The sequence below is a fragment of the Arachis hypogaea genome, chromosome 16, assembly GCF_003086295.3.
Source record: "Arachis hypogaea cultivar Tifrunner chromosome 16, arahy.Tifrunner.gnm2.J5K5, whole genome shotgun sequence".
NCBI lineage: Eukaryota > Viridiplantae > Streptophyta > Magnoliopsida > Fabales > Fabaceae > Arachis > Arachis hypogaea.
In genome coordinates this window covers 115,514,327-115,541,797 of record NC_092051.1, presented here as the reverse complement: position 1 = coordinate 115,541,797, position 27,471 = coordinate 115,514,327, and the positions used below count along the sequence as shown (strand labels likewise).

Here is a 27,471-nt window from a genome sequence, read left to right as displayed (position 1 = left end):
AAAAACAAAATAACATAAAATTCATAAATAACACACTAAAATTCATATCACATTAGGATTTATTTTCTTAAACTATGCTATTTATATGTGATGTGCGGATATGCGGATTTGCGGATCGGATTCGCGGATATCACTGCCAAATCCGCAATCCGATCCGACCATAGTGCGGATCCGATCCGATCCGATCCGATGGCTCTGCGGATCGGATAATATTCGCAAAATTCGGATCGGATGCGGATAATTACCACGGATATGCGGATATTATCCGATCCATGTGCAGCCCTAGGTGTGATGTTGGCACAGGGGACCTATGCTGGTGATGTTGTGCATGAGGGAGAGAAGAGGACTTAATATGAAAGTGGAGTGTTGGTGTTTGTGCAATGATGGGGGATGGAATTGAAGGAATTTAGAAGACTAAAATCTTAAAGTTGTCCTTGATATTGAGCCCATACACTAAAATTTACCTTGAAGTCCCAATTGTATTATTAAGGCCCCTAAGAATGAACTCTAACACTATAATAGTCAATGTGCCACTTTTCAGCAATGAATCAGCAATTAGAGTAATAATCTGACATAAACTACTACGTTGGAGACTGCAATGATAGTTGACGTGACAAGTCAACCTTTGTGACTTAATCTAGTCATAATCCCTATTTATAACCATAAAATCATCAATTATTCTCAATTATCATTTTTCTCCAAATTCAAACAAGGCTGGTTCTACTGTGGGAAAAGTATAATGTGGTCCTCTAAGAACCAGGGTGATTTATAAAATTTTAAGTTTGTTAGTTCATTTTTAATATGGCAATTCATCATAAACTTCTATTGTCACATAATCACAATTTGTGCCCCACACAAATGCTTGAACTGAAAACTTTTTTTCGTCATCCGCAAGAGTCCCCAAATCATATCACGTAGCAATATTTATATTTTGTTAAAATTAAAAAATGAGATTAAAGTAAGTGATAAGAGTTCGAATTTCGTCTTATGTATATAGTTATTCATTGGCAATAACAAATACAAACCCTTAAATAGAGTTTAGATCCGTGATAGATTAGTCATTGACTTGTCAGATTAAAAGATATAACTAAAAAAATTAATAAAACAAAAAAATATAAAAATGTTAAGATTATAAAAATAAAAACAAGAAAGGTTTATATAAGAATTATTTTGATCAATTTTGTCATGTAATTCCTATATATATTTTCTTCTAGTTATATTTTAAAAAAATAAATAATTTTCCTTTAACTAATAAAAAAAACTATCCAAACCATCAATAAAAAATATAAAATAATGTCTAATTTTAACTTATTTTTACTCATTTCTTCCTATGTGTTTCATTATTACTGGGAAATAAATATAACAAAGCAAAAGAAATTAAGAAAATATTTATCGGAGTTGTAATAAAAAATACATTAAACAAAAAAATATTCATTCACAAAACTTTTCTTTCATACTTGGAATAACAATGCACATGGCTGCTATCAATAAAGAATATAGGTCAACAAATTAATAAATTGCTTTAATTATGAGGGACTCGTTTATTATTAGAAAATATTTTGGGCCACACTATAAACATACATAAATGCTGTACGGCTGCAATATTGGCCACAAATTAAGAATCTTATCAATAGGTCTTTAAAGAACCATAAAATTCTTTCCCTACCATAGACAATTCCTTCAAACAAACACTTAGACTTACTTGTTAAACAAAGTAAATCATTTATTTGATGGCAATCATAATCATAACACGAAATGAAAACCTGCTAGATGCCTTCAAGATGTTACTCATCTTGAACTCTTCGCCGGAGTGGATGCTCCTTTTCTACGACACTAAATTCTCAGTGATGAAAGCTGAGGGCTCCTCTTAGTACAGCGTCCTCTGGCAAAGTGATGAGCATTGGAGTGATTTGAAGTGTGTCCATGAACCGCTTGACAGTCAAAATTGGGCTTGCTATAGTGCATTTGGGACCTTAGAAGCAATTTTAGTGCACCGACCCAATTTCAACAATCATTTTGGGGCTTTAGTCGATTGAGAATGTTATGTGTGCTATGAATAGCAATTAGGAATGTGGAGATTGAATAATTAAGCAGCAGTAGTGCATACAAGGCCTTAGTCTAGTGGCCACCTTCTATGTCTTGCAATAAATTTATTGGGTTTCGAAACTTGGTTGATGCCAAGTAGTGAATAGAAGTGATAGAGTGATAGATGCTCTAAACAAAAAACAGGAAAATGGTATGTATATTGAATAGAGTAATTACGCCAGAAGTACAAGTTTAGAGTTCAAAAATAACTAAGAACAATCAGAAAGAAATCAAGCTCATCAGTGATTGAGCTCTAAGAACAGAAAAAGATAGAGTTCTTCAGTGTAACAGTAACTATGTCAAAATTGAAGGAAATAGAAAAATCAGAATTTGCCGAATCAGATTGCAGCAGTAGGGAGAATCCATAACCTGAGATATGGAAGTGGGAATCAGCATATGGAAGGGAAGATAACAGAATAGAAAAATAGAAGGGAAAATTATATGTAGCAGCTGAATGAGAGTGACCAAAGAAAGAGGGTTGAGAGAGAAGAAAGAAGAAAATACCACAATACGCCTCGTGCTTGAAATCCTTCAACAGCCTGCTATTTGACCTCTTTCTCACGCTTCTTCTGAGGCCTTGAATTTGAGGATCTGCTGCCATCTGTCCCGAGTTAGTTGCAACCTCTTTTGCTGACGTTGCAAGCCTCTCACTTCCTTCCTTGCATTTAGCTATACTCGTATCATTACTCTCCCCATCAAGACCAACCTTGTCCTCAAGGTTGAATTCTGGAAATAACTTGATGAATTGGGCAGTATCCTCCCAAGAGTTATCTGTCAAACCATCCTGGCCCTATTGTACCAAGATTTGAGACACAACTTGATCACCCCTTTTAATTGAACGAGTCTGCAGTATTTTGCAAGGTTCTAAAATCGGCCCTGCATCTGTAGTAGTTAACGGTAGAGGAAAATATGGTGAGGTTCCTTCACCCCGAAATGGTTTTAAGGCAGAGATATGAAACACATTATGAATACGTGCTTCCGGTGGCAACTCCAAACGGTATGCCACATCACTCAACTTCTTTGTTATAGGGAATGGGCCAAAATATCTTAATCCAATCTTCTGATGTTTTCTCAAAGCCACTGACTGCTGACGATAGGGCTGCAGCTTAACCAGCACTAAATCTCCTTCACTAAATTCATAATGTCTTCTACTTTTGTCAGCAACCTGCTTCATATACTGCTGTGATCTTTCCAAATTAAACTTTAATGTGTCCAGCAGTTGATCACGGTCCTCCAACAGCTCTTGTAGGGAGGAATCATCTTGAGCTGAAAACTCATAGCGAGCTAACGTAGGAGGTTCTCGGCCATACAAAGTCTTAAATGGAGTCATTTTGATGCTGCTGTGCCAAGAAGTATTATACCAATATTCTACCCATGGAAGAAGAGTAACCCAACGCTTTGGATTATCAGAACAAAAGCAACGTAGATACATCTCCAATGTCCTATTACATACCTCACTCTGCCCATCCGTTTGTGGATGATAAGCAGAACTCATTGCTAATGTGGTTCCTTGACTTCGAAATAGGTGCTGCCAGAATTTGCTAATGAAAATCCAGTCTCGATCAGAAACAATAGAACTTGGAAAACCATGAAGCTTAACCACATTGTTGATGAATATATCTGCCACTGATTTGCTATTGAAATCATGTTTTAAAGGAAGAAAATGAGCGTATTTGGTTAGTCTATCAACAACCATCATAATTACTGAATTCCCTGCTGCCAGTGGTAATGCAGTGATAAAATCCATTGCAATATCCTCCCAAACCTGTGAGGGAACTGGTAATGGTTTGAGTAACCCCGCCGGGGTCTTGGTGTCCACCTTAGCTTGCTGACAAACACAACAGTTTAGAACATAACGCCTAATGTCTCGCTGCATGTTGGGCCAATAGTAGATTGCACAAATTCGCTCCACGATCTTTGCTATGCCAGCATGACCTCCAATAACACTATCATGGTACTCATGCAAAATTTTAGGTATCAAAGAGCTAGTTGTAGGTATCACCAATTTGTTCTTCCACAAAAGAAGGTCATTATTGACTGAGTAATTTAAATCCCCCAAAGTGTGATTACTACACTTTTTTATCAGTACTTGAAGATCAGGATGTTGAGCTAAATCCTCTTTCAACTGCCTCAGCCAATCAGCTCGTGGTGCAGACCAAGCCCCAAGGAAACTCCTCGAAAGGGCATCTGCAGCCACATTCTCAGCACCAGATTTGTAGTGAATCTCGAAGTCATATCCCAATAGCTTGTGCATCCATTTGTGTTGTTCTGGAGTGTGTAGGTCCTGCTCAAGCAGCGCCTTAAGGCTTTGATGATCTGTACACAATACAAATTTCTTTCCTAGTAAATAATGTCGAAATTTTGCTAACGCTTCAGTGATGGCATAAAATTTCCGAACATAAGCTGATTGTTTCTGCAGAGTTGGGGGAAGCTTCTTGGAAAAGAATGCTATTGGATGTTTTTGTTGCAATAGAACTGCACCTATTCCCAAACCCGAAGCATCAGTTTCAACCTCAAATGGTAAATCAAAATTGGGCAATTGCAGCACCGGGTTTGAGCATATAGCCTTTTGAAGTTGAGTGAAAGCCTTAGAAACTTCTGTACTCCATACAAAAGCATCCTTCTTTAGCAGATCTGTTAAAGGAGAAGCCAAGGAAGCGTAGCCTTTAATGAATCTTCTGTAGTATCCAGTAAGGCCAAGGAACCCTCTAAGCTGTTTAACATTGGTGGGCTGTGGCCAATCCATGATAGCCTGCACTTTAGCCATTTCCATATGTACTCCACCTCCCCTTATCGTATGTCCCAAGTAATCCACTTCGGATAAACCAAAAATACACTTGGATAGTTTGGCAAAGAGAGACTCCTGTTGCAACAGCTTTAAGACCACTTCCAAGTGCTCAAGATGCTTAGTAAATCCATCACTATAGATTAGTATATCATCAAAGAAGACAAGCACGAATTTTCGAAGGTAAGGCTTAAACACCTCGTTCATTAAGCTTTGAAATGTAGCAGGAGCATTGGTGAGGCCGAATGGCATAACCAACCATTCATATAATCCTTGATGAGTCCGAAAAGCAGTCTTGAATCTGTCATCAGGGTTGACTAGTATTTGGTGATAGCCAGAACGCAAATCCAATTTGGAAAAGATATTAGCCCCAAATAATTCATCTAAGAGTTCATCGACAGTAGGAATTGGGAATCCATCCTTTACAGTGATGGCATTTAAAGCTCTATAGTCTGTGCAAAATCTCCATGTGCCATCCTTTTTCTTAACCAAGAGAATTGGTGAAGAGAACGGACTCTTACTAGGCTGTATTATACCCTCCTGTAGCATCTCATTCACCATTGATTCTATCTGAGACTTCAAATGATGAGGGTAACGGTAAGGGCGAGCCTTCACTGGTTCAGCACCCTTAATTAAAGGAATTGCATGATCTTGTGATCTCTGAGGAGGTAAACCCGAAGGCACATTGAATACACCCGCATATTGCTGAAGCAATTTGCCCAAAGCTGGGTTAAGTGAATCGGGTAATTGCAATAGTGGAGTTGCAGGCACCGTCGAATGTTGGACCTCCAAGGTAAACATCTCAGCTAGTGCATCAGTAGAGAGCATTCGTCTAATATGATGGAACTGAGCCTGTGACGAAGGGGCTGTTTTGTACCCTTGAATGGTGATAAATTTTCCATCATGCATAAACCTCAAAAAGGAAGAATCATAGTCAGCAATGTGAGCTTTAAGAGATTCTAACCAATTGGATCCAATGACCAACTCACCCCCTGCAACATGAAGAACAAAGACCTCAGGGATGCTGATAGTATTGCCCGATATAGTGATGTCCAAACTGGGAATCACGCCTTCCACTGGCAGAATTTGAAAATTACCAACCATGACCTTAATACCAGGAGCAGGTTCAATTGGTAAGTTCAGAAACTTGGCAATACGGGGTTGGATAAAGCAATCCGAGCTCCCCCCATCCAATAACGTGTGCACCTCATGTCCATTAATAACAGCAGTGAATCTAATCATAGCAGGTCCCCTAGTGCCATGCATGGCATTGTAAGAGAGATGATGGGCAGCAACCTCCTGTTCTAGAGCCTCCAAAGTAAGATCAACATTAGTGTCATCTGTATTTTCAGGGTCAGCAACAATAGAATCATCCAATTCAAGGTGAAGTTGCAGGTATTGTTTATTGGCGCAGCGATGAGTAGCTAAAAATTTCTCATCACACCAATAACACAAACCCTTATCCCTCTTGTTCTGTATCTCAGCAGGGGAAAGCCTCCGAACCGAGTTCTTCGATGGAGGTAAAGCTGAGCAAGGCGCAGGAGTAGGAAGAAGAGGTGGAAGAGGACTCTTCGGTAGACTGCGATTCTGCTGGGAACCCGAGTAAGAAGGATTCACCGAGCGAGGTTGGGACGTAGTATAGGTGGTTCTTGGAATCGAAGCAAACTTCTCCTCCTGCATTCTAGCCAAAGTCAAGGCGCGCATCAACGAAGGAGGGCACTGAGCCTTCACCTCTCTGCGAATATTAGCGCGTAACCCACCAATAAAACAATCCTTCAAAGCCTCAGGAGGTTCAATATGAGATCGATTAGCCAAGGCAACAAAAGCAGCGTAATATTCACCTACAGTACCTTGCTGCTGCAATTTAAAAAGGAGTTCTCTAGGCGATTCGAAAAGAGAAGGGTCAAACTCCAATTCGATTGCTCTCTTCAACTGTGTCCAAGAACGAAACTAGGCCGATCGTTGAGACATTTGAAACCACGGAATCGTAGGCCCGACCATGTGGATTGCAGCGATCCCAATTTGTTCATCGTCTGGCACTTTGAAAAACTCAAAGTATTGATCCATGGAGAATATCCACCCCAAAGCATCTGAGCCATCAAACTTGGGCAAATCAAACTTCACTCGGCTATGCTGAGCCAATCGATTCCCATTATCCACCCCCTGACTAGAGTTCGAACCATGGGAGAAACCCCTCGATGGAGAGCGAGATCGAGATTGTTCCTGCATGATTTGCGTCAACGAGGATTGAATGGCGTCAAACTTCAAGCTCGTAGCCTCTGTGGCTCTCGCGCGTTCAGCACGAGTCTCATCTGAAACCTCCTCGATACGCTGACCCAAGCGTTTCAGCTCCGCCTCCAAAGTTTTGAGCCTCGTGTTTTCTGCCATGGCACGATGAAAGCACCAAATGATAGAGTGATAGATGCTCTAAACAAAAAACAGGAAAATGGTATGTATATTGAATAGAGTAATTACGCCAGAAGTACAAGTTTAGAGTTCAAAAATAACTAAGAACAATCAGAAAGAAATCAAGCTCATCAGTGATTGAGCTCTAAGAACAGAAAAAGATAGAGTTCTTCAGTGTAACAGTAACTATGTCAAAATTGAAGGAAATAGAAAAATCAGAATTTGCCGAATCAGATTGCAGCAGTAGGGAGAATCCATAACCTGAGATATGGAAGTGGGAATCAGCATAGGGAAGGGAAGATAACAGAATAGGAAAATAGAAGGAAAAATTATATGTAGCAGCTGAATGAGAGTGACCAAAGAAAGAGGGTTGAGAGAGAAGAAAGAAGAAAATACCACAATACGCCTCGTGCTTGAAATCCCTCAACAGCCTGCTATTTGACCTCTTTCTCACGCTTCTTCTGAGGCCTTGAATTTGAGGATCTGCTGCCATCTGTCCCGAGTTAGTTGCAACCTCTTTTGCTGACGTTGCAAGCCTCTCACTTCCTTCCTTGCATTTAGCTATACTCGTATCAAGAAGCCTTAATATTGTGTGTGTGACTGTGATGTGAGTGAGTAAGTAATATTTAGAATTATGAGTTGTCCAATCATTTAAGAAAAAAAAAAAAAGCAGTGGTGGTTAATAATTTTGGAGTGGCAATGGCATTGGTATGATGGTGGTTGTGGTGATTTTGTGATCGGTGGATGGAGAAGAATAAAATAAAAAATGGGATGCTGATGAGATGAAGGAAAGAAAGGAGGGATATATAATATTTATTTTTGTTAAAAAATTAAATTTTTGTGGATGGATAAAAATTCGACAAAAGTAAATATTTGAATTAATTTTTTTAATCATAAAGAGTAAAATTATAGTTTTTTTTGCTGCAAGATAAAAGCTATTTTAACAAATATTAAGATAATTTATATTTTTATTCTTATCTTTCATAAATATGTATTTAGGATCGGTTAGTTACTGAAGGTCAAGTCGTCGTTAAATATGGAGTATTCAATAATTTTAACAAAAATTAATATTTTTACATTAATAAATTTAATATTTTAAATAAATTATATGTCAATATTTAATAATTATTATGAAATAAAAAACTTCTATATTAATGTTATAGCAATAAAAATTAAAGATTTTACCAAATTAGAGAAAAAAAAAAGATATAATATTTTCAATAGCGCCAACTTTACGACAGTTTTCTCCTATATCCAGAACTACAAAAAAAATAAAACAAAAAAACAACCACAAAACAAAAGGGGTCATTTTTCCAAAAAAAAGTTGAGGCTATTGCCCACATAGACGAAAGCAGTGACGAAACTAAAAATTTCGTAAGAGGAGGGCCAAACAAAAATAATATATAATCTATTAAATAATTATATTTTAAATTAATAGTTATTTTTATTTTATAAAAAAGTTATGACTCAAAAATATATTTAACATTTTGGTATCTTAAGATTTGTTCGGCAACTATACTTTATGAAACTAAAATCATCAATTATTATATTTAAAGTGAATTCTAGAAAAATTTAATTTATCATAAAATATTATTCAAAAGGCTATTTAATTAATAGATTTCTCAATAAAATTTTAGATATTATTCACCGAATTTGAAACAAAAAAATTTAATTTATTATATGTTCTCTTTATTCTCTTAAAAAATGAGTGTCATTTTTAGTTTTGACATTTCTCAATATATATATATATACTAACTTCTAAAAAATAATTATAAAATTAAAACATTTAAATGCAAATGGTAGAAGATCAGTTTATACAAGAAACAATAAATACTAACACATAAATAAAAAAATAATTAATTGAGTCTCATGTAAAATATAGACCAATATTTTTATTATTTAAGTCCCAATAAGTTTTTATTTGATATTATTTTTAAATAAAGAGAAATTACTATGCCAAACATCAACTCCTGTAAAAGTTTATAATACATTGATAAAAGAATTTTTTAACATACTAGACACTAACACACATACACATATATATAGATATTAACATATAATTAAATAAATAATACTACTAACTATTTTTTTTTTTTAAATTAAGAGGACTAACCTTAGACTCCCGTTGGTTCTACCATTGACCGGAAATAAAAGTTCCAATGAGCCAATAAAATCATACAATTTTAGTTAACCAACATAATTTAGAGTAGTATAACAATCAGCTACGATTTGATTGGGTCAGTCGACCAGTATTATTTGATTGTCGATCAAGTTCATTTCACTTGCTTCCGTAAGTAGAGAGTAATATAATAATAAAGCGAAAAGGTAAAAAGTGATAGAGAAAGAGAAGGAAAGAGGTAGCAAAAAAGAAGGAAGGAAGGAGAAAATTCATCAATTTTAAAAAAAAATTATTAGTAGAAGGTGCTCGTTTAGAGAAAATGATGTTATGTTAATTGTAATGAGAAAATATTATGTGAGACATTTTAATTGTTAAATTAATAGTAGTAATAATAACAGTAATGGCAGCAGTAACAGTAGTAAACTAGTAATAGAGTAGGAATGTTTAGTGTTATTAGAATTGGACCAGACGGGGTCCAACCAAGAATCAACAAATAGTTGTTCCAGCCAGTTCGATTCGTTATTAGGATAAGAAATACTAGTGACCCAGTTAATGGCGATCAAATGGTTCAATTAGTGATCTATCGGTTAAACGATAGATCCAGTAATCCAATAACATAACTTAGTCGCTGATTCGGTCCTGATAACTATGAGAATGATAGAATGAGATATAGAAGGAGATGGAGGAAAAGAAGGAAAGATGTAGATAAAACAAGTGAGAGAAAAAGAGTGTCACATGGTACCTTTTTTGTTGTCAAATTAATAATACTAATAAAGTAATAATAATATTAGAGTGGAAAGGACATAAAAAAATAGAGAAGAAGAGGAGGAAATGAAGGAGAGAAGTAGAGGAGAGGGTAAAGAGAAGGAGGAAGTTTCTTAATTTTGAAAAAAAAGATTTTATTTTAATTGGTACGAGAGATTTAGAGTAACATATGAGTTATTTTGTTGTCAAATTAGTAATATAAATACTTTTTCGATGAGCCAATTTTCTTAACATTCAAATTGTCAGTAAAGTTTGCACCTCTATTACTAATAAATGGTATGACAGTTTAGTTGTCTCTAATTTTATAGGCAATTGTGTCATTGTTAAAAATAAATATTTAAACATTATTTTTAGTTTTAAATAATTATATGTATTTCGAAACTTTATTCTAATAATGTTTTCTAAATATGTAATTTTGGAAAAATTTGTGTTGTTTTGTTGTTGGCCTTATTTTTAGAGAAAGTATGAGGAGACAGTGATTTTAGTGTACAATGTATACAATAGGATTTAAAAAAGAAGATAAAATTAAAATAAAAAATTAGATCATTAATTAATTATTTAATTTCAAATTTTGAAATTTAAAAAATTAGGATTAGTATTTAAACTCATTCACACTACGTACGATTATTATCATCTTCTCTCATCCTCACATCGCGCCACTGCACTCTCCGCCAACTATACCGACGCCGCTGCAGCTTTCCACCGACACCGCCTCCACCTCCGTCGGTCAGCTCGACGCGCCTCGCCCTCTGCCGCTATTTTCGCACCACTTTCCCGGCAGCCATCATCGCAGATGGAAAGTCCTACTCTCTCGTCCTCTTCCTTGGAGAGTCAACTCAACTCTCCAATTCCTTGAAGATCCACCACCACGCCCAGCAGCAACACTACCCTGCAAGTAATGCCACTACCAGCACCACCCATCTCCATCTTTTGCATCGTCTTGTTCTATTTTTCTTGTTTTTTACAAAATTTTGACCTACGAACACACCAAAAAAGCAATGTGGGGCATCAAGTTTTTAGTATAGTAGATGATGTTAGGGCTGTGATTGGTCTTATATGGGGAATGATCAAATATTCAAAATAAGACTGTGGAGAATGGTTGAAGGAAGCTAATACGTAATGGTCATTGGCCAGGGAATATCTCCCAAAAGAACTCCGCAACTCTCCATATTATATAGGATGGTCATTTTAGTAGGTATGCAGATGGTTATTTTAATTATTATGTGGATGATTATTTTGATTGGATTGTGTTTAGTTATATATAATTAAAATATATTGGATGTTCAATTTATTAAGTATGTGGATGATTATTTTTATCCTTGAATGGATGGTTATTTTCACTATGGGTGAGCGACGGAGGCTCCTTGTCACGCAGAAATTCGGCAACAGGATGCTCAGCCATGACGGTGCGTAGCAGTTGCTGCCAGCAAGGGAGGACGGGCGCGATGGAGGTTGGCCACTAAATTCCTGATTGGCACGGACGCAGGTTGCAGGTCACACGGTGGCTACGATTCGGGATGTTCAATAGCGACAGTGGGGGGTTTGGGGGTAGCGTTACCTTCCGTTTAAAAAGGGGAATTGGGAAAAAATTAAAATTAAGGATTATGTGGTAGAAGTTAAAACAAAACTGAACAGTAATTTTGGAATTAAGATAAAAGTGGATTAATCTTCATTTTTAACTCATATTGGACCAAACAAACAGCCCATTGTAGCCATTATAAAGATACCTCATTGGTTCTCTAGCAAAATTCTATTTTTATTATTTGTCTTATTACTTTTGTTAAAGATGTTGCAATTTGGAAAGATAACATTAATAGGTATGAAGAGATGGTTTAACATCCTACTCAAATGGAGGAGAGAAAAGAACCTAATCCTGATGCTAAATGTTTTATCGTATTTGATATGTATACTTTTCTAAGATGATAGGGTGCACTTGTAGTTTTCAATTGTTATAAGAACGTTAGGTGTTTAACACTTATAATACTCATTGTTGACCTTATTTAAATAAGAAAATCACACCAAATCCTAGTGACTCTTTTCAAAAACTATTATAAAACTAAGAAACTTGTTTCTCAATTGGACTTAAATATTTGAATTAAGTACTTTTTTCGTTTTTAAGATTTTGGGTCAAAATCAAAATCGTTTTCGATCTTTTTTTTCTTATTAAAATCATTCTCAACGTTACAAAATGTGATAAAATAATCTTTTTGTCCATAAACAATAATTTTTAGACGATTTTGCCCTTTAAAAAAATCCTTTCCCTCTCCATTAACCCCTAACTCCCTTCATCATCATCACCGAGCCTCTTTCTCTCTCTTTAAAAAATGGGTTTATTATTCTTAACTTTGTCAAAATTTTATGTTACTATGTTGTCCTTTATGAATTTATCAAATATAAATTGTGTGACAGGACATTATTACAGACCTTATTAAGGCCGGTGGTTTTCACAAACATTAGGATGGAAGTTTCAAAGCTCAAGTATGCCCTTCTTTCCTTTACTCCGTAGTATCATATATTGAATTGTGTTTAATTTACTGGTATTTGTCTTTGATAATAATAAAATTGTTTATGTTCATAAGTAGAACTTTTATAGTTCTATCTCTCTATAATTCATTAGTTTAACTGATTTTTGTTTGACTTGCAGCCAACTAGAGAGTGTGTAACAAAAATCTTCACAAGATTTGAGGAGAAGATCCAGAGGCAAGTGAGTCTTCTTGCAAATTATTGATTCCTGTGATTGGTGTTTTATTGAATATGATTCTTATATTATTCCTTTTTCTTTGGCAGGTATTGAAATTTGAAACACTTGTTATATCTTATGTGCTTTGCGAAAAAGGGTGTTCAACGTCGTGTTGCTCTTGCTCATTTATGTCCTATTGATGATTGTAGAACTATCTTCATTGACAACAATGGTACAATAAGCTTTTATCTGCTCATTTTAATAATTTTTTCACCTAGTAGTGCTTTGAAGTATTTCCAATCAACTTGCTGCTATATCTTGCAAGATTAGAATTGCTGTTGGAGCTTCTTGGATCTACAAAGTACAAACCTTAAACTAATTGATCTATAGGAAAAAGATTCTATGCTCATCGAGTTTGTTTAGTCAAGTTAGATGTATTTCAAGAAAAGTTTGATGGTGATTACAGAGTAGGCCTTGAGATTTGCAATGCAGGAAAGGGAAGCCAAAGATATAGTGGTTCTGGACATCAAATGGGATGTATTTGAATTGATGAAGAGGTGCAATTTTTTCAATCCATACATGATGCAATTTTATTCTACAATGATGTGTTGCTATGTTTAGCAGATGCTAACATTCTCAAACTCTAAATTGATCTTTTATTGGTGCTTCTGAGCGATTTTTAATTTAAAATAGACAAAAGAAAATGGAAAATAGACGATGACATTGTATAGATGTGTTGAATGCTAGAATTTGAGATTTGATTCTGTTTTTTGTTGAAGGATAATGTTACCTTATTAGTTAGTAAAACTAATTTTTGGAAGATTATCATATAGCTATAATCCTAGGATAATGTTTACCTTAGCTAGTGTAATATTATCTTGCTTTTGGTTGAACTGATTTTGATATGAACCTCTTTTTTGGCAGTGCTCAGAATTAGGAATAGTAGTCTAGTAGTGGTTTGCCATTGTTAAGTTTGTGGCTCTTTTATTTTAATTTGAATATTAACTTTGTGGGGAGTTTTAAACCGCCACAAAAATGACAAAAAACTGTCAGAATCCATTAACTCAACCCCCAAAAAATAGTAAAAGAACCGCCACTAAATAATGTCGTGGCGGTTTTATAAAACTGCCACAAATAAGCTCGTGGTACCTCCAATTTTAGAGATTTTAGAAACTGCCACAAAACGGGAAAAAAACCGCCATAAAATGGCAAGAATCTTGTAGTGTTGAAAAGGTTACGGGATTGAGAAATAAGGAAATGATGGGGAGGGGCTGTTGTGAACAGAAAGGGGATGCCAACAGAGAAAAAAACAAAAGGGTTTTGAGTAAGGAATGGTGCTGTTTGTGGAAAAGAAGAAGACGTGGTTAACTTGGTCAAAATAACAGTTTGTTATTTCCTGAATTTCAGCCAAACCTTTGCTCCCTTTATTCTTCCTTTTATTTGATTTTCTGGATTTCAATTTGTTCTTCATTTTTTATTTTTTCTAATTTTCTTTCTTCTGTATCATTTTTCTTTGATTTACTTTCTCTTTGTCTTTGTTGTTATTGTTAATTTTGGACAGAATTAAGGTTAGACTTGTGATGGTTTTGTTGCAGTAATTGAAGAAAAGGCTAAGTCAGTGGTGTGATGGAGGTGGGAGGAGTGTTGAGGGTGGGGAGTAAATGGCAGAGGCAGAAAATGGAAGGAGGAGACAATGCGATTTCGATTTTCTTCCCTTGCTCTCTTTCTCTCATCTTCATTCTTCCTTTTTTTTCTTTTTTAATTTTTGAAGAACATATATATGAGTTCTCTTTTTTTAATTTTTTAAATTTATGTTGTTGCTAATTTTTTTATTATTGCTGTTGCTGGATTGTTGATTTATTTTGTGATTGTTGCTGTTGTTGGATTGTTGATTTATTTTGTGGTTAGCGGTTAGTGATGAGGGAGAGTAGGAGTCTGGGAGAAAGAGAGGAAGAAAGAGGCTCGATGATGATGATGAAGGGTGGGTTGGGAGTTAGTAGTGAGGGGAACGATTTTTTTTAAAGGGCAAAGTCGTTTGAAAAATATTGTTTATAGACAAAAGGATGATTTTATAACGTTTTGTAATATTGAGGATGATTTTAATAAGAAAAAAAGGTCGAGGACGATTTTGATTTTGACCCAAAGTCTTAGGGACGAAAAAAGTGCTTAACCATAAATATTTAGATTAGGATGATGAAGAATTGGCCAAGTGTAAATTTTGCAATTTATATAGGTTTGGCCATAGAAAGCGAACCAGGTATGTCACTTTTAAAAGAATGTATTACTCATCCTTGGTATGTAGACTCAAGAGGTTATATGCACTAATAATTTCATCCCTTTAGATGAGACGACATTTTGACAATCACTACATCGACAACATCATGGCCTATCATTCTCATAGAGAAGCATGACTTCATTTTGATCAAGAATACCCACATTTTGTAGTCGAAGGAGTATCAAACTTGGACTTTATTTCGATAGATTTGTCCCTAACATCAACTTTAGCCTCCAAATTCTTCGTCCGTGATTGCCTAGTATAATCTTCCTCTCACAGTATGTATAAAATATTCTTACCTATTCCTAACCTATATTACTCCTAGTTCAAATAGTCCGAGACAAAAAGTAGTTGTAAATTTACCTAATAAAAAGCTTAGTCGATAGTTGGAGTAGCAGGAACAATATAAGAGAGGGTACATGGGGATGATGGAACACTACAATTAGGAACACAAAGAGTGGAGACAAACTCATCACAAGCATCAAAGGAATCACCTGTCACTAAAGAGCTTTAACATTCAAAATGTGGAGGTAATTGATTTGAAGAGCACGGTTAGATAGTTAGTTGTACTTTTTTGTTACTACAAGACACTCTAATTTTACCGACAGTCTTACTAACGACCAAGGTTGGTAATACCAAGTGAAAAATCGGTCGTTGAAAAAATTCGACAAATATTTGTTGATAATAATAAATTGCCAACGGTAAATTAGCACGTAGGAAAAACTATTAATTTTATAATACCGACGACAAGAACGTTGGTAAAAGTGCATATGAAAAAAATATTAAAAAATAATTTAAAAATATTGATGACATTTACACTCATCACATGGGCACCTAATCCTTCTCAATAAAATATAAACAATCAATATGCAAATTGCAATTAGCTTGTTAATCTTAGCTGTTTTAGTCATTTTTTTCCGACATCAAATACGGAGCAGATACAAACAAACTCCACAACAAATAAACGGAAAAGATTTTTACATTCCCATACATAGAATCATTTCATCTCTCCTATCCTACAGCAAGAGTTGGAAGTGAGTCAAGCCAGTTATGAGCCAGTTCGAGCTCGACTCATTAATAGCTCAATAAGCTGAGCTCGTGAACTGATGAGCCGAGCTTGAGTATAGAATTGAGCTCATAAATTAAATGAGTCGAACTTGAGTTTGTATAAGATCAGCTCATTAGCTCGTGAACTGGTTCGATTATATATATATATATATATATATATATATATATATATATATATATATATATATAATTTTACAAATATTAATATTCTTATTCAAAATTTTATAAATATTTTTTATATGATTTTGATGTAGGACATAAATAAAAAATTTATAATTAATAGATACACAATATATAAAATTAATATTTTTTAATATATATAAGTTATAATTTATTGATATAGAATTATAGATCATGTTCCTATTATTTAAGCCAACTCGTGAGCTCGAGTTAGCTTATGAGCTTTCGGTAGGCCAAGATTGAGCTTAAAAAATAGACTCGATTGTTAATGAGTTGAGTTGTGAGCCAGGCTTAAGCTTGGTCTAGCTTGACTCAACTCGACTCACTTCCAGCTCTACCTACAGCTCTATTGCAGAAGTTCCAGTCTCTATCCTAAATGTGCAATAGTTGGCCAAATAAGTATTTTTAATTATTTAGTTTCAATATATATACTTATTAAATTTGTTATATATTTTACTTGATTTTCATAAAATTATTAAATTGATTGCATATTTTACTTGATTTTCGTAACATTAAAATTAATAAAATTAGACATACCTAAAGGTAATAAAAATTTACTGGCTCCTTCAAACACCAAGTTGAACACTAACAGCAGCACCACCACTACCAATAGCACGACAACAATATCAACTGCAAATTAAACAACATTGTTACAAATATACCCAAAACTCACAAAAATAATGGAATTGAAAACGCAAAAATAGAAATTGAAAAAATACTAAAGAACTCGTCACTAGGAACACAATAGTGGTCTTAGAACGGCGAACGGAACTCTGACCAGCGAGAAAATAACAGAAGACGGTTGCGGCTAGAGAAAGAATAAGAGTGTAGAGAGAGAGAGAATTCAAAATAGTGGAGAGAGTTGGTGTTTTAATTCTAGGTTTTATTTTTATCACGGATCGTTTCATTAATAAACAATTACCAATGCCTATCGATGACCAAGATAATATTATAAAAGTCATAATTATTTAATTAAAAATTTAATAAATATTAAATTATATTTACTATCGATTAAGTCGTCGGTAATTAATAAAATTTATTTTATTTAAAAAAAATGTTTGAGTCATTAAAGTTTACCTAATATTCAAATTATGTTATTCAAATTATCGACAACCTATAATTGATTATTAAAATTTAATTAATTACTTTACTGACGACTATAGTGTCAATAAGTACGTCGATAATATTAGTACGCACCAATTGCCATTAAGGTGGTGTAAAAATTTATCGAAAATTTGGTCGTCGATAATTAAATTTCTGAAATTAAAAAATCTTAAATGAGGTCCATTTTAGCTTTAGCTTTTTATTGACAGCTCGATAACTTCTGCCTCTAAACGTGCCATCAATATCAAGGGCATGTATGGTAGTATTTGCCGTTTATGCAGAGTAACTCTTCTAGCAATGCCTAAATGATGTGAAATACATACCCAAAGACAATGTTTCACCACCACCAAGACGACCCTCCACCTTCAAGTACAATGGTGTTGATACTAATGAGTAATGATGTGGAATTTCTCTTCGAAGACTATATGTGTAATACTAATTTCTATTTTGTTAACATTATTTTCTGACATTGTTAACAATTTAAATTTGTATTTAGTTTATTTGTTTATATTAAAAATAATTGTAAAAAATATTAACTTGTTAGTAATTAATAAAAAATACTTTAACTCTTTTTTGACTTCTCATTTTTTCCTCTTTAGCCGCTTCTCTCAACAATTTTTCCATTGTTTTGGCCGTCCTAGATGTGGTGTCCTCATGTCGCATTTCCAATTTCTTTCCTTTATCATATTGTTGAGTTTTTCAAAGTTATTGTTGTGTTGGTTTAGATGTTTAGTCATTAATTAGTTATTGTCATTACCTATTATTGGATTTAGCTTCTTGTTATTACTACTGTAAATTTGATAAACTACAATAGTTAGTGTTTTGATTTTTAATTGAATTGTTTATTTATTTAATTTTTCTATTTTGCTATCTATTTGTGTACTTACATATGATAATGATACTTTAGTTGGTGTTATGTTTTAAATTTGTATATTTAAGATTTACATTATAATATATTTATATTTTTGTGGATTTATTTATATTTTGATATATTATTTTATCAGAATGTAATTATTTTGATTGAACATTTAAATTTGTAAATTAATAGTTAAAGTGATTTAATATTTTACTACATTATATATTTATTGAGTCTATGGCCTATATGAATTTGAGTGTAAGGTAAAAGTATTTACTATCTTAACAACTTTTAAGCTATTTATTATAAAAACATTTGATTTATAAAAGAATAAATTAATTAGAAATATATAGCATGACATAACATATTGATTCATGAATGTAATAATAAAAAGAAAAAGAAAAGGAAAGTGAAACAGTATAACTCATTAAATATCAACATGCATGTGCATCTTATATCAATAATTTCTTCTTCTATAATTAGCAAGAGTGCTTGAAATTCGAAACTTACTCGATAAAGCAGTGAAGGGAAAGCAGAAACAATTTGGCGCCAACAACAAAGTGTTACATAGTAATAGCAGAGCACAGACAAAAAATATAATATATATGATGGATATAGAAAATGATGAAACGGGAAATAGAATGCTTAATTAATGGATGCTTGAAAAGAAACCGGGTTCATCAAGGAATGGAGGTTGTGTATAGTGTGAAAGGAAGATGCGAAGACACACACTTATATAAGTAATTAATTAACGCAAAGAAGATTATGTTAATTAAGTGATTCCGATCCGTTCCATATATCTTAGAGCACGACAGAATGAAGCAAACTATGGCCAAAGAAAACACTTTATGCTCCCACCAATGGGCTTCTTAACTACTCTTCAATTAATGTTTTGTGTGTCATTTTGGATTTCGGATGTCGGTTAATTTTTATATTTGTTTATTTGTGTGAATTGTGCAAATAATCAAATATATATACCCAAAAAGTAATCTTCGACGAAAAGAATTGTATGTATCTGCTCAATGAAAAGGAAAAACCTTAATTCAAGAATGGTATATGAATATTAAAACTTAGTAACATGTGTGTATTTATATATATCATTTTAAATTTAGTAACAAATTATCCAAACCTAACAAAATATGCTTTGGTTCTGGATTAAATTTCGAACTGGATCAGGTCTTAAATACTCCTACCTGCTATTAGACAGGATGAATATATATTTTAAGATTGCTTGATTAGGAGGCTCGACAAATTAGTCTAATTGCTATCCCTTGAACTAGACTAGTTCTCTCTCTTAGGATATTTCATTTAGAACATTTATCTAAAGTGACAAAATTTTATTTTAGTGATGTTATTCTAACTTTAGATCCAATTTAAGTGGCATTTCTACAAGTCAAGATTCGAAATTTATTTTTAATATATATATAATTTGTACGTTAACGATAACATACCATATGTATGTTAATGAGGAAAATTTTTTTTACCAATTCATATCTACATATTCTTATATTAGTTATGTCTTAGCATCAAGACGGATCCAAAAATTTTAATATAGAAAGGCCGAATTTTAAATAATTTTTTTATTTTATAAAAATAATTAATATATAATTATTAGAATTAGTTTTTTAAAAGATTTATTAATATATATATATATATAACTATATTTTTTTTACAATTTTATTTTTAATATAATAATTACATAAAAAAAATATAACAATATCAATAATGCATTATAAAATTATAAAATACCAATCATTTATAGCATATTTAGTTAAAAATTATCACATATCTTATTAACTAAAATTAATTCTTTCAAAAATTTTAAAAAATTTAAAAATAAATTATAAATTATTAATTATTTAAAAGAAATAGTACCCTTATAAAATACAAGATATAAGATATCTTTATAAATTTTTTTCTTTTAACAATATAAATTTAGAAGAAAAATGAGTCTTTTTTACAAGAAAATAATATCTAAAGTATATAAATATGATTACCAAATTATAACTACGTAAGTCATTATTAATATAATAATATAAATATTAAATATATTAATATAAAAAATAAATGATTTTTTTAAAAATAAATATAGAGATTATTATATAAAAACTAATTTGAAAGGTACAAAGACATGAGGGTATGATATTAAATTAGTTAAGTAAAAGATATTAGTAAATTAAACAATTAAGATATAAATCCATCGCATAGTAAAAAATAATACATATAAAATAATTAAATTATATAATATTTTTTTATTTTTTAAACACATATCTCATGTGTAAGTATAGCTTCTTAAAATTTTGGAGGACCGAAGCCACTATTCACCCTTCTAAGTCCGTCCCTCCTTGGCATCATAGATTAAAAAATACAATAACGTTCTTATTAATAGCGACTCAAGAGGACTCAGCAAGTTAAAACATTATATGTTGGTTTTTAAGTGAATAAATATAGATTGAATTATGTATTTATTCAACTTATTTTTATTAATAATTTTAAATCTAGAATTTCCATACTTATCTAAGAGATTGTAGATTCGAATCTCCCTATTTTTGGTAAAAAAATAATTTAAATTTAGAATCAATTTTGATGTTATTGTATATATTGTATTTTATTAGACTAGATGTGCATGTTTTATATTGTTATTTTGATAAAGTAATATTTTATTTATTTTTAAATTAAAATAATAAGACTTATAAACAATAAATACTAAAAATTTAGAGATAATTAAAATATTATTTTATCATTTTATTCAAATTTTTATTATAAAATTTTTTTTATTATTTTTAGATAATTTCATTTTTATTGTAAGAATTTTATGATTTTTTAAATTTTTTTAAACTTCTAAGTTATAGTTAGATTTAACCCACCAATTCAGATGGATTTAGAGGTGCAACATACATCCTATTCGCACGGTTGAGTGTGAAATGGATTTGAACATGCGGATTGGGTAAAGTGCGAGTTGAGTCTCAACCCTAGTTGACCAACTCGCATCCTATATATATGAATATATTATAAAAAGATGTTATATGTGGGTATTGAACTAAAAACCTCTCACTTAATGCAAAAAAAATTTATTATTGAGCCAAGATCATCAATAGATAACTTAACACTTTAGTTTATATAAAAATCAATTCTATTTTAGTAATATATAAATACAACATTATATCACGATATTTTATTTGTATTTGTGTTATTAATTTAAGTAAATACTTTTATGAGAATTGAACATTTAATGATTATATTGTTTATAGAACGCTTATGTTATTTGTGAGATGATTGCATTGTCTGTATTGAATTTTTAATTTGCATGTTCATTAGGTTATATAATAACATTGCATATTTATAAAATTTCACGAATAGAATCGAGTACTCATGAATTGACTGCGGATAGAGTTATAATTGAGTTATTCTCAATTCATAGATAAAATAAGATTAAATTTGTAGCAACAAATTTAACTTACTAATAAAATTAGAGTTAAATTCAAACTCTACTTTATTCTGTCTATTATCACCTCAAATGGATTAGAATGATTGATATTTTCTTGAATCAACAAAAAAAAATGCTATTTTAACACACATTGTGTTATATAACATTTTACTTATATATATATATATATATATATATATATATATATATATATATATATATATATATATATATATATATACACATTAGACCAACACTATTTGTCTGTTTCTTTTTTTTTGCCCGTCATCACTGCTTTTTTTTTAGGTTTTGTTTGCTTAAAAAAATAGAAAAAAAAAACAAATAAAAAAAATTAAGTGAATTATTTTTTTAATTAAGTTTAAATGAAAAAAATAAAAAAATATTATAAAAAGATAATTTTATTTTTATATTATAAAATATACTAAAAAAAGAATAAAAAATATTAAAATAAAATAATATAACAAGTTTTTCACCATTTTTTCATCCAATATTAGTGAGAAAAAATTTGGTAGATTTCATTAATTATTTTTCAATTCCATTAGGTAAATAATAGAAATTGTGAACAATGTGAATAATAGATTACATCACAGATCTACTAAACATAAATAAACTTAATTAATTCAAATTTTAAATTTTAAAATTAAAACTAACTTTTTTTTTAACCTATTGTATAGATTGTTCAAAAAAAACATTATTTTTTTATATTTTCTCATTTTTTATACTCTTTAACTTTTTTTTTTAATTTTTCTCTTTAACCAAACAAAAAAATAATTTTTTTTTAAATTTCTTTCTCTTATTTTTTTTTTCTTCAAACAAACAAAGCCTTAGTCTGTTACATTTTCCTTTTAAACTTTAAGAAGAGAATAAGGAAGGAATTAGTTTTTTTTTAACATTTTAAAATATTAAGATTGAGACAACTTTTAATATCTCTAATTAATTACTCTTGAAAGTAAGTATCTTAGTTATTTTGTACTTTAATATTTTAAAAATGTTGTTTTACTCATAATCTTAGGTAGTGTTAATTTTTGTTGCCATCTTTGTTTCAAATGAAATAAACCAGACAAAATATCTCTAAAAAAATTATAAAAACTAATTTTTAGTTAGTCAATATTAATTAATTTTATTTTAGGATTCATAATATAATTTAGAGTCCAAAGTTAAGGATTTATGATTTAGGGTTTATAATATAAGATAAATAAACTAAGTTTTAAAAAAATTGTTGATGTTAACTAAAAAAAAAATTTACCTAACATTACTCGTCTCTAAATTATCGGATTGTGAATAAAAATATCCTATAAATTTGTTAAACACAAAAATACTTTTAAAATATTTTAAAATGCGATAAAATTAAAATATATAATCATTAAATATATATTCTTAAAAAATTTTAGAGAACATATTTTGACATAATTTTTTGTAAGTATAATTAAAAAAATGAATTTTTTTCTTAGATTTTAAACTAAGTTGGTTTTTTCGTTATTTATAGTCAATGACTAAAAGTTATTTTTAAAAGATAAAAAATATAAAAATCGGTTTTTTGTTCGACTTTTTTCTGCAGTTTTTAGATAGTCATCTCTCCCTTAAAAAAGTAGGGGTGTCCGTGGATCTTATCGGATTGGATTGGATATGATATCCGTGTTTTTTAGTGCTAGATCCGATCCGATATTGGATATATCCGCATAATTAAATCTTCTTTTTTTAATCATATTTCTATGTAAAAAAATTCAATAAAAATATTTCTTTCATACTTTTAAACTTATTTATTCCTAAAATATTTTTAATCAAACTCTTTCTAAGTAACAAAAATAAAATAATACAATATATGAATAATAATTACTAGCTAAAACATACAAACAAGTAAATATAATACCAAACATATATATATTTATTTATTTTTAATTATTATTGTGCGGCGGATCGGATACGCGGATATAGAGCAGATATCCGCAAAGGGTGCGGATCCGATCCGATCCGATCCGATCAATTTGCGGATCGGATTGTATCCGCAATTTTCGGATCGGATGCGGATATTTACCGCGGATCTGCGGATATGATCCGATCCATGGACACCCCTAAAAAAAGTATATTTTTTAATTAGTTATTTTTATCGTATTTAAAATATTAAAAAATATTCTTATCGTTAAAAATTTAGAGAATATTTTGTCAGGAATAATCATTTAGTAACATTTTTGCATCTAATATTTTTTTTTTACATCTAATATTTGGATAAGTTTTTAGTGTAAGTTTTTACATCAAAATTGAAAAGGCTGAAAGCAAAACACTAGAATTATTTAACGAAACTGAAACATGTATAATTGATTATAAGGACAAAGATAACTAACTAGGAATGATTTGTAAAATCCTAAACAAGTAAAAATTCACTAATCACGTGAAGCAATATTAATTGACAACAATATCCATTAGTCACCAAAAAAAAAAAAATTGACAACAATATCATGTGAGATATCAGAAGTTAAACATTAAAATATACTAATTTCATCAAATGATAATTATAACAGTAACAATAATACACTACAAGAAAATAGAATTATTTTAACATTTTATTTTTTAACACCATAATTAAATGTCAAAATTAATATATATTTTTGACAAATATCACAAATGTCAAATTTTCTATGTTTTCTTGATAAATAATTTGACCGTAGAAAATTACTCATCAATTTTGATACTCATTTGTTTTTAATTTACTCCACTATTTTTCTTCTTCTTTGTGCTCTGTTAATTTTGACATCACACTGCTCTCAGTTTAGGATTATACTACTCATTCTTTATCTTCAAAATCTCAATTTATTCTTTAGTTTTAAGATCTCATTTCATTCTTTGTTAAAATTTTTTGTTGAAAATATTTTATAGTCAATAAGTGTCAAAATAAATAGTATTTTTGACAATTAATAAGTATCACAGAAAATATGTTTTCAAAATTTTCTAACAAATTATTTTTGACAGCCAATATTTATCAAAATAAGATTTAAATTTTTTTCCACAATCACTTATATGTTAAAAATACTATTTTTGATAAAATTTTTATTAATATATTTTCATAGTTAAAATAGTGTCAAATTTTATTTTTTTGACAAATTTTAATTTTTTTTTACACATTATAATCCTCAAAAATAATCTATATTATTGTAGTGATAATAACAGTAGTCATTCTAACAAATGTATTAAAAATTAAATAAATAATGATATTAATAACAAATTAAAAGAAGAGAGAAAGAAAGTAAGCAACAGTCATCATCAACGTATATGTATATGTTATATATTATTTGAGAAACTTACCAGATTAATGGTATATAGAGCTTCGCACAACAAAGAAACTGTGTATGAACGAAGAATGAAACTGGGATGAAATTAGATTTTTGTTAACGGAAGGTTAAAAGGGAAATGGGCGCAAGGTGATGTCTGTTATTATGCAAAGAACATTGACGGTGCGGGGACGACGATTGTGCTAAATCTAATATATATATCACACACAATATGACGCAAGGAGAGCTTAATTATTAAATATTCGAATACCTTGACCACCAAAGAAGCAAAGTATGGGTAACAAAAAGACTTTGTTTTACCAATATAGTTAAATTAAAATAGAAATTTAGATACAGTTGGCTTCGCATAAAATTAATAATTGATAAATAATCATTATTAGATAATTATTTCATATGCTTAATTAAATTATTATCTAATATTTTTTAACAATCAAATTCATATAAAGATAGATACTAAAAAAAAGAAGAGTTAAATCTTAAAGTAGTTCTTGAAATTGCACTCAAGCCTTAAAGTGATTCTTGAAGTTAATAATTATCCAAATTTATCTTCGAAGTTACACTCCAGAACTCATAGTAGTCCCTGACGCATTTTCCGTCCATTAAAAAGCTGAGCTGGACTAATTTCTATTAAAACGTCGTCGTATATTAAAAAAAATAGCAATCTCTTTCTAAAATCCTAATCCCTTTTTCTTGAACGTTGTTCTTGTTCTTCAACAGATAAAAAAAAATCAGCAATAAAAAATATCAAAAAAAAAAAAGATTAACATCAATCAGAAAAGATCAATCAACCTAAATAACAAGTATCAATAAACCTAAATAACAACAAGCATAAAAAATAGTAACAATAAAAAAAACTTGCAATAATTACAAAATAGAAAATAGCTAAAATCAACCATTGTTATATTGAAACAAGATCATCAACAACAATCAATGAAAACATTAAAAAATAATAATTGAATAACTAAAAAAAAAACTCACCATGGCTGAGAGAGAGAACCGAACCAGAAGAGAGGGAGGCAGAAAGGAAACCAGAGAAGACCGTCGATGTGCGAACAGTGACAACGACGACTAGAGAGGGAGGCAGAAGCGAGCAGTAACGACTAGAAACGAGACAATGTGTTGACGCAGAGGGGTTGACGAGCGGCGCTGCGACGAGATAGAGGCTGGCGAGCGACGCGGCAACAAGATGGAGGCTGGCAAGTGGCAAGGCAACAAGATGAAGGCTGGCGAGCGGCGCGGCGATGACGGAGAAGGTTGAGGCTTTGTGCTCTGCCTCTGCCTTTACTGTGTTTGAGTGTGAGAGACTAGGTTGGGGAGGGAGTGAGCGGCGCGGTACTGAAACATAGGTCGGCGACAGTGAGAGTTGAGGAGAGCTCCGTGTGTTTAACGTTATGAATGTGAGAGTATGGTTAGGGAGGGGGAGGGCGTCAGGTTAAAAAAAGAGAAGGAAAAAAGAAAAGGGGCAGGTTGAGGATGGGGATGGAGATAGGGATGGGAACCAGTTTTTTCCTTTTTTTTTGTTTTCTTTTTGTTTCTTCTCAAAATGATGTCGTTTTAAGGTTATGATGAACGAAAAGCGTCGTAGGGACTAGTATGAATTCCAAAGTGTAAATTTATGGGAGGAAGTATAGGAAGCCAATAGAATAGTTGTACAATGTGTATAATGGAGGTTTAGGGATGTCCGATTCAGTATTAGAGATATAAGCATTAGTGTTACCTTTTCCCATCAGCTTAAACTTTTGGGATAAGTGGTTTCATGACATGGTATCAGAGCTCTAGATCCGAAAGGTCAAGAGTTTGATCCTTAGTGAACCCCAAAATCAGCTTAAATTTTTGAGATGAGTGGTTTCATGACATGAGATGTGTATTATCCCTAGTATCGAGATGATTATTCTAGATAGTATGAATGATGTTTATTTTTTAACTCATATTGGACTAAATAAATAGCCCATTGTATATATTGTACAAATATTCTATTAACTCACTAGCATAACTTAATTTAAGAATGAAATTGAATAACTATTAACTTCAAAATTATTTTGAGATTCGAATAAAACTTCAAAAATCACTTTAAAATTTAATTAAAAAAAAATTCATATAAAAATAATTACATGTAAATCTTCGCTTTTAATTAATGATGGGCGAGTGTGGTTTTATGGTCTTGTTTGTTATTATACTTCGTTTAAGTTTATTTTCTCCTTTAATTTGTTATGATTAATTAATAATTAATAGAAATAGTAATAACATTTAAGCATATAGATGCAATGTTAACTTTTTTGTGAGAAACGTGCAAACATTCCGAAGAAAATCGTAATTCTTACTTAGCCTTTTAGTTTTCAGGAAAAGAATTAGATGCTACATTCAGTTAAATAAAAAAGAAAAGGAATGAACTATCTAAGTTGTATTTGAAGCA

The 27,471-nt window shown here is 31.3% G+C and overlaps 1 protein-coding gene across 4 annotated transcripts in view; it reads right to left on the bottom strand.

The window, feature by feature from the left end:
- Positions 1-25,224, bottom strand: part of LOC112754699 (uncharacterized) — a 37,330-nt gene extending 12,106 nt beyond the window's left edge. Inside the window, exons 1-2 of one of the 4 annotated variants that reach the window (XM_072220963.1) lie at positions 25,072-25,224; positions 16,901-16,993 (exon numbers count right to left, since the gene is read on the bottom strand). The gene's annotated coding sequence lies outside the window, so the exon portion shown is untranslated. Of the gene's footprint in view, positions 1-16,900; positions 17,233-25,071 lie in introns of those variants that run through there. The other 3 variants (XM_072220964.1, XM_072220965.1, XM_072220962.1) reach the window with 3 other exon arrangements.
- Positions 25,225-27,471: the final 2,247 nt, after the last annotated feature.